General features: G+C 39.0%; 1 protein-coding gene across 1 annotated transcript in view; it reads left to right on the top strand.

Moving 5' to 3' along the window:
- The first annotated feature begins 1,805 nt into the window (after positions 1-1,805).
- Positions 1,806-9,080, top strand: part of HPGDS (hematopoietic prostaglandin D synthase) — a 44,965-nt gene continuing 37,690 nt past the window's right edge. The window contains exon 1 of the mRNA XM_043970074.1: positions 1,806-1,856. The gene's annotated coding sequence lies outside the window, so the exon portion shown is untranslated. The remainder of the gene's footprint in view (positions 1,857-9,080) is intronic.

The raw sequence follows: 9,080 nt of genomic DNA, 5'->3' as shown, positions 1-9,080 counted from the left end.
GTAAAATAGGAGTACTACTAGTGTTACAAAAGTCAAATGAATTCATGTACGTTAAATATTACCGAAAGATGAATTCATTGATTTAGTTATTGGGGAGAATCAATCGGAATTGGTAACTGAATGGAGAAGGAGAAAGGAAAAAAGAGGAGGGAGAAGAGGAGAAAGAGGATGAGGAAGGAGAAGAAAAAGAAGATAATGATGATGATACTACAGAGATTTCAAGTCTGTGTGACTGGATGATACCAATCACTGACAGAAATAGAAAAGGGGAAGATGATAAGTGGTGTTTTAGACATCCTGAGTCGGAGGTGCTGCTAGAACGTTTAACTATTGTTGTTTGGTTGTTTCAGTTATATCTGACTCTTTGTGACCCCTTTTGGGTTTTTCTTGGCAAAGGTATTGGAATTGTTTGCCATTTCCTTCTCCAGCTCATTTTACAAATGAGAAGCTGAGGCAAAGAGAGTTTTCAGGCATGAATGACAAGCAAAATACCCAGAGTCAAGAGATGGAATGTTTAGGAAGTGCTCAAGTTATTGAGAAGTTTGATTCAATTTTTATCCCAGGAGCAACAGAGAGCCATTGGCATAGATTGAATAGGAGGTGATGTCTTCAGAACTGAGCTTTAGGAAGATCAATTTTTACAGCTGAATGGAGGTTGGCCCAGACTGGAGAGAGACTTGAGTAAGAGAGAACAACCAGCAGGCTATTGCAATAGTACAGGAATGGCAGCATCAGAGGAGAGAAGTGGCAATGTTGAAGAGATGCTTTGAAGGTAGTTTGAGATGTCCAATAGGCAGCTGGAAATACCAGAGCAGAAATCAGGTCCCTTCTGATTCTAGGATTCTATGAAATTTAAAGGGTTAATATTATGCAATTTATGATCATTTATCTTTAATATTGTTATGCATCCTTATATTTTAGAGAGAGAATATTTATTTTCCAAATTGTTTTCCCAAGATGAAAATTGATATAGTAAAAGTAACTTTAATTCCCTGTACACACACAATTAAATACAAAATCATTTTCAAAAATTAAAGCGTGATAGAAATATAATTTTTGTAGTTTTTTTGGGGGGGCGGTGAGGCAATCAGGGTTAAGTGACTTGCCCAGGGTCACACAGCTAGTAAGTGTCAAGTGTCTGAGACAGGATTTGAACTCAGGTCCTCCTGAATCCAGGGCTGGTGCTTTATCCACTGCACCACCTAGCTGCCCCCAATTTTTGTAGTTTTTAATGGGTAGTGTTATTTTTATTATTATTAACTGAAGGCAAATGTCTTTTTCCTTGAAGTTGAAAGCTGGTCTATATTTATACTTTTCCATAAACCATAGCAAAAAAAAAAAATTAAGGAACTCAATCATATAGAAAATGTCTGAGGTGGGATTTGAATAGATGTTTCTCGATCCCCAGTCTAGTTCACCATCCCTACACCAAACTGCCTTTATAACTACTAAAAATGTAAAAAGTCTGTGAAAATATATCAATAAATTTATGTTAAATGTATTAGCACATAACACCAAAATAGACATTTCAATAGTGGAAACAAGGACTTTTATTGTACATATCTTTTCTATAGCTTAAGAATGAAAATAGAAATGGCATAGTAATACATACTCATAAGCTCCCATCAACTTTGAATATCAAATTAACATCAATAAATTTCATTGATATCTATGCAAAGGTCCTAGAAAGTGCCCTGAGTAACAGGAAGTCTCCCCATACTTGTTGCTGTCAGCCACATTATTTATTTTTAAGGAAATGAAAAGACGTAGGGGGAAGTAAGTCTGCAGTCTTTCTGGGTTTGACCATAGTGTCTAAAGTGCAGTAGACTACAATCTAGAAGGAAGACACAACAAAAGTAAGTGATATTCATAGGTAAAAAAGGAATGAAATATGCTTTTGATCTTCATTTTGTAGCTTCTCTCTTTTTTTCTTTTCATACCTTGTTCTATGATTATTCCATCATTTTGTAACATTCTTGAACTATCTCATTGAACTTTTCCCTCCCTAAATGTCAAGTTTTTCAGTATGTCTAGGTTTGCTCTGAGCTTCTCCATTTTGTTCCATAAACAGAATTTCTTAATCATTTCCAGGAGAAAGGTATTTGTCAAAACCAAATTTTGATACTTTATCCAAAATGGACTTTCAGTTTTAAAAATGTGTTCAGTTGTTTCAGTCATGTCTTACTTTTTGTGACCCGATTTGGGGTTTTCTTGGCAAAGATGCTGGAGTGGTTCGCCATTTCCTTCTCCAGTTCATTTTACAGGTGAGGAAACTGAGGCAAACAGGCTTAAGTGACTGGCCCAGGGTATATAGCTAGTCTCTGACAGTAGATTTGAACCCAGGTCTTCCTGACTCCAGGCCTACTGCTCTATCTAGTGTTAAAAATGACAGTAACCCAGAGAAAGAATTGATAGAGTCTGAATACAGATCAAAATATACTATTTTCACTTTCTTTGGTTTTTTTTTACATTTTTTTCTTTTTATTCTTTTATAGCATGACTAATGTGGAAATAGATTTTACATGATCACACATGTATAATCTTTATCAGATTGCTTGGGGAGGAAGGAAGGGAGGGAGACAGGAAGAAAAAAATTGAACTCCAAAATCTTTCAAAAAATGAATGTTGGAAATTGTATTTATGTGTAATTGGAAAAATAAAATACTATTAATTTTTTAAATTGACAGTACTAGGGTTTTTTGTTCTTGTTTTTTGTTTGGGTTTTTTTTTTTTTTTTTAGGAATTTAGTAATGAAGAAGAAATCCTACTTTGGTCATTTGGAACATCTTACAGAAATGTATCTGGTAGTTTCCCTTCGATATTTTGGTATGCATTACTGAAAACTAGTACAATCCCATTGGTTTCTATTAAGCACTTCACATTGTAACAATTGCTATATTTACGAGGTATGTTTTAAAAACATACTTTTTGCCAAGAATTTAATATTTTACTGTACTAGGGTTTTGAGGAAAACTACTGTGCAGCTAGATTTGCTTATAGAACCCAATTTAGTTTCAGATACAATTTAATGTCAGAAATAATTATCATGATAATAATAGCTAAAACTTATATATGCTTACTCTATGCTAGGCACCATGCTAAGTACTTTACAATTTTTTTATTTTTTTGCGGGGCACTGAGGGTTAAGTGACTTGCCCAGGTTCACACAGCTAGTAAGTGTCAAGTGTCTGAGGCCAGATTTGAACTCAGGTCCTCCTGAATCCAGGGCCAGTGCTTTATCCACTGTGCCACGTAGCTGCCCCCAAGTGCTTTACAATTTTTATCTCATTTGATTCTTCCAACAACCCTGGAAGGTAGGTGCTATTATTATCCCCACTTTACATTTGAGAAAACTGAGACAAACAGAAGTTAAGTAACTTGCTCAAGATCACACAGCTATAAGTGTCTGAGATCAGGTTTAAACCCAGGACTTCCTGATTCCAGGCCCAGCACTCTATCCACTTTACCACATAGCTGCTCCTAAATGGAATGAAATTCCACTGGAAATCCAGAAATGGCATTCAAATTCACAGCTCCCAAATGATGAATTTTTTATTTGAGTGATGGTATCTTCTTTGCAGTGCTTTTAATATTCTTCAGTCCCTTTAATGATCAACAGCTCATGAAACTATAGAAGTAGTTGTTTGCAAACATAGCACCTCCCCCACCCCCAACTCTCCCCAGAATTGCTCTTTTAGGCTCAATGTACTCTCTGAGTGTACAATCCACTGAAACCAATAGTTTACGAGCCCCCATTCATGTGGTTGCTTCTTTTCTTTTTTTTTTAATTAATAAAGTATTTTTTTCCATTACATGTAAAGATAGTTCTCAACTTTTGTTTATACAAGCTTTACAATTTCAGATTTTTCTCCCTCCCTCCCCTCCCTCCTCCCTCCCCTAGACAGCAGGTAATCTGATATAGGTTATATATATATATATATACACATAATAACATTAACATATTTCTGCATTAGTCATGTTATAAGAGAAAAAATCAGAGCAATGATGAAAAACCTCAAAATAGAAAAAAAACCAACAGCATCAAAAACAAAAGAAATAGTGTGGTTCAATCAGCATCTATACTCCGTAGTTCTTTTTTTTTTTCTTGGATTTGGAGATCCTCTTCTATCATGAGTTCCCTGGAACTCTTCTGTACCATTGCATTGGTGAGAAGAATATAGTCCATCACAGTAGATCAACACTCAATGTTGATGATACTGTGTACAATGTTCTTCTGGTTCTGCTCATCTCACTCATCAGCCCACGCAAGACCCTCCAGGTTTCTCTGAACTCCTGCTCATCATTTCTTACGGTTGCTTCTTTTCTAATCATCTGGAGGACACAATTGGTTCAAGGCAAAGACATTTAATGAATAGTAAAAATAAATACATAAAGTCACAACAGAACCTCACCTCCTGGGGGCAGCTAGGTGGAGCAGTGGATAAAGCACCCTCCCTAGATTCAGGAGGACTTGAGTTCAAATCCAGCCTCTGACACTTGACACTTACTAGCTGTGTGACCCCGGCCAAGTCACTTAACCCTCATTACACCACCAAAAAAGATCACCTCCGGCCTGTAAATCTGAGGTACAAATAACTACACTATCAGTTCATGAGTGGTGCAATGCATATTTAGGGAGGCAAGGCACATTCATGGAAGGCTTAACACAGTTATCCAACCACAAATGTCTTCTGATGATTTCATCATGCTATTCTCATTGAGCCTGCTTCCCCTGCGTGTGGCATCTCTGCTTGATAGGACTGTCCACCATCACATGATAGCTTCTTATGACTGGTGAATCTCTTCCTATTAAGGACAGACTTACAGCTCATTAGTCATTAGCTGCCACACACACCTAACACACAAAGTAGAATGTTCCTAAGATAATATTAAGCCATTTCTTTTAAGACTCCAATGTCTCAGCAGAGATCATAGCCCTCTGTTACATACAACTGTTTTAGATATTCCCAAGATACTCCCTGGTTTAGCATGCAAATGAGTTTGAGCCAGAAGAGAATCTAAGCTGCTGAGACAAATGTTGATCTTACCTCTTCCCCCAAGTCAATTTCACTGCCTTTATGATACATCTTTGCCAGCAGGAAAATCTCAGGAAATAAAAAAATCTAACTCCGTATACGAATGTAAGGGTCTGCCCCTGGCAAAAGACCCATATATTTTTATGGACCAGCAAGAATTTATCTCTAAACTGATCATTTGATCAGAACATACCCAATATTTCAAGTATGAGGAACAGCTTTCTAAGTATGCAGAAAAGCGATAAGTGAAAGATTCTTTACTGCTTGCTCTGATCAAATCTTGTTTATCGATTGTCTGTGTAGGGGGCAGCTAGGTGGTGAAGTGGATAAAGCACCAGCCCTGCATTCAGGAGGACTTGAGTTCAAATCCGACCTCAGACACTTGACACTTACTAGCTGTGTGACCCTGAGCAAGTCACTTAACCCTCATTGTGCCCCCACCCCCACCCCCACCCCCAAAGTCACTGAATATCTGTGTAAAGTCATTGCTAGAGGGGCAGCTAGGTGGTACAGTGGATAAAGCACTGGCCTTGGATTCAGGAGGACCTGAGTTCAAATCTGACCTCAGACACTTGACATGTACCAGCTGTGTGACCTTGGGCAAGTCACTTAACCCTCATTGCCCCACCAAAAAAAAAAAGTCATTGCTAGAGGTGAAATGGACCTTGGAAATAACCTCATTTTATAATGAGAAAAATTATTATTTCTCTCTTATGTTATTAAGCAATTATTGAATTGGGACTAAGGTTTTTTCCCTTTTCTACTTCCTCATTCAGAAATCAGCCCCTGTAGGTTATTCAGGCAGCTTTGAAGTACAGGGCTGATAATGAGAGGGAAAACTCAGACCCGTTCAAAAGCTAAAGAAATTTTCATTTAGGTGAACTAATGGATTCTAGCCCATTGTGTTTTACTAAGACAGGTCTGGGGAAAAGTGGATTCTCCCTTTTGTCTTGATTATCCTAGACAGGATAATATGGGTATAGATAAGTCTCTTTGATGGAAACTGAGTGATCAGAGTCATGTTGCCCAGCTCTGCATTAGAATAAATCCCCTCTCATCATAATTTTCCTTCTTTATATTGTTAACCAGTCAGAGTTGATTCCCACCCTCAGGAGCATCCACTCTCCCAAGGGCATATAAGCTCTGAGTGGGCGCCATGAGGGGCCTATTGTCATTTGAAAGTCTTTTATCAATTATATACTAGCATGATTAATAAAATGACTAATTACCTAGAAACTATGTCTCTCAAATTTTGTTACATCACAATAAATATGGATATTCCAACTCAAAGGGGTCCCAGATATACATAAATAGAGCAGAAAGCACCTCAGAGACCATTTTGTTAATTCGACCCTCTCATTTTACATATGGGAAACTAGGAACCTAGGGAGATTCTATGACTTTCCCAAAGTTAGACAGGCAGAGTATCAGAAGTGTGATTTGAACCTAGAGTAGTGATCTTTCCACTGAACTCACAACTCTGGCTCCTAGTCCAGTTCATTTTATTCTGCACCTGGGCAAGAGTCTAGAACTGTTTTAGGCTCTGGGCAGAGCATAGAACTAAGCTTTATGCCTACCTAATAGTGCACAAGGCTTGCCATTTGGAATTTATTAAGCACCTACTAGAAACCTAGGTGGAGCAGTAAATAGAATGCCAGGCCTGGAGTCAGGAGATCTCAAGTTCAAATCTGGCCTTAGACTCTTACTAGCTGTGTAACCCTGGGAAAGTCACTTAAATCTGTTTTTTTTTTCCTTTTCCTTTCTTTTTATTTTATTTTTGGTGGGGCAATGAAGGTTAAGTGACTTGCCCAGGGTCACACAGCTAGTAAGTGTCAAGTGTCTAAGGCCAGATTTCAGTTCTTCATCAGTAAAATGGGCTGGAGAAGGAAATGGCAAATCACTCCAGCATCTTTACCAAGAAAATCCCAAATGAGGTCACAAAAAGTCAGACAGGACTAATCAACTAAACAAGAAAAAGAAACACCTACCATGTGGCAGGCACTATGCTGAGCACCGGGATAGAGATGCAAAAATAAAATGATCCCTGGCCTCAAGGTTATGTTCTTTAGAGGGAACAAGAGGTACACATACAAGTAAATATACTTTAAGTACTTTCATCAAAAACCTAAATCAAGGTATTTTATTACAGTGTGTATCTGAGGCTTTATCCACTGGGCCACCTAGCTGCCCCCTGGAATGCATTTTTTAAAAAATTTGGGGGGAGGGGCAGCTAGGTGGTGAAGTAGATAAAGCACCGGCCTTGGATTCAGGAGGACCTGAGTTCAAATCTGACCTCAGACACTTGATACTTACTAGCTGTGTGACCCTGGGCAAGTCACTTAACCCCCACTGCCCCCAGCAAAAAAAAAGGGGGGGGGCAGCTAGGTGGTGCAGTGGATAAAGCACCAGCCCTGGATTCAGGAGGACCTGAGTTCAAATCTGGCCTCAGACACTTGACACCAGAAGTCCAACCCTTGGCAAGTCACTTAACCCTCATTGCCCCACAAAAACAAAACAAAACAAAACAAAAAATTTACAGTTCCTTTTCTGATAGTGTTTACCCTCTATTAGAGGATGGGATGGTGGTGATTGGCAATAGGGAAATCAGTATATAGGTAAACACATAGGGTTCATTGAAGGGCAATGAGAGGTCCACACAAAGAGCTCTAAGACATTTTGAGAGGAGAGAGAGAGAAACAGACAGACAGAGAAGGAGAAGGAGAAGGAGAAGGAGAAGGAGAAGGAGAAGGAGAAGGAGAAGGAGAAGGAGAAGGAGAAGGAGAAGGAGAAGGAGAAGGAGAAGGAGAAGGAGAAGGAGAAGGAGAAGGAAGAGAAGGAGGAGAAGGCGGCTTTCCCCAGAGGACATCAGAGAAGGTTTCATGTAGGAAGGAGCCCTGGGCTGAGCAGGATTGTGAAAGAAAAATGAAGAGAAATTACATTCTAAACATGGGGAATGCCTTGTCATCTATCCCGGCAGGAAGCAGTATGTTGGGTTTTCCAGTATGACTCGAATGTTGATTGCATGTTGGGAAATAATGTGGAAGAAGCTAGAAGGTTGGCTGCAGTCAAATTGTGTTGGGCCTTTGATGCAGGGGAGAAGGAAGCACTTTATCTTGGTGCTAACAGGAAGACACTGAAGGTTTGAGCAGGGGTGTGACATGAACATAAGGCTTGGCAGCAATATGGAGGATGCATTGGAAAAGAGAGGGCAGTGGGCAGAGAGACCTAGATTAGGAAGCTATTATAGTCAAGGGGAGAGCCAGTGAGGTACTGAACCAGGGATGGAAACAATAAATAGTGTGGGCATAAATACATGAAAGGTTGTGGCGGTACAACCAGCACTACTTGGCACGTAATGGAACATGGGAGATGAGGGAATATGAAGGGTCAAAAATAGGAAGGAAACAAGCATTCATTAATCAATCAATAAAACATTTATTAAATGCCTACTATGTACCAGGCACTGTGCTAAGCATTTTACAAATATTATCTCATTCGATTCTTACAACAACCTTTTGAGATAGCTGCTATTTTTCTTGTTCTTGTTATTTTTTTACAGTAGTGGAAACAGAGGCAGACAGAAGTTAGGTGACTTGCCCAGGGTCTGAGACAGTATTTGATCTCAAATTTTCCTGATGCTATGTATCCACTGTGTCACCTCTAGGAACATTTGCCGCTCGGCAAAAGACTCCAAAACTTCCAGACTGAGTGACTGGGAGGATATATCAATAAATGCAGGGGAGTTGGGGTTAATTTTAATTAGTTAGTCAGTAAGTTTTTATTAAGTTCTTACTATGTATGGGGCATTATGCTAAGTACCGAAGATACAAAGAAAGACAAAAACACAGTCCCTGCCTGCAAGAAGTTCCCATTCTAATGGAGAGGAGACAGCAGGAAAATAATTGTGTATATTCAAGATCTATATAGTGTAAATGGGAGATAATCTCAGAAGGAAGATAAGAGCATTGGGACATGGGGGAAAGAGACATCCAAGAAAAGTCTTTTTCATGAGATGAGATCTGATTGTAGACTGGGAGAAAGCCT

This window comes from Dromiciops gliroides, chromosome 6 (assembly GCF_019393635.1).
Source record: "Dromiciops gliroides isolate mDroGli1 chromosome 6, mDroGli1.pri, whole genome shotgun sequence".
NCBI lineage: Eukaryota > Metazoa > Chordata > Mammalia > Microbiotheria > Microbiotheriidae > Dromiciops > Dromiciops gliroides.
Note: the sequence above shows the minus strand (reverse complement) of the source record. Positions and strands in the feature narration are given on the sequence as shown.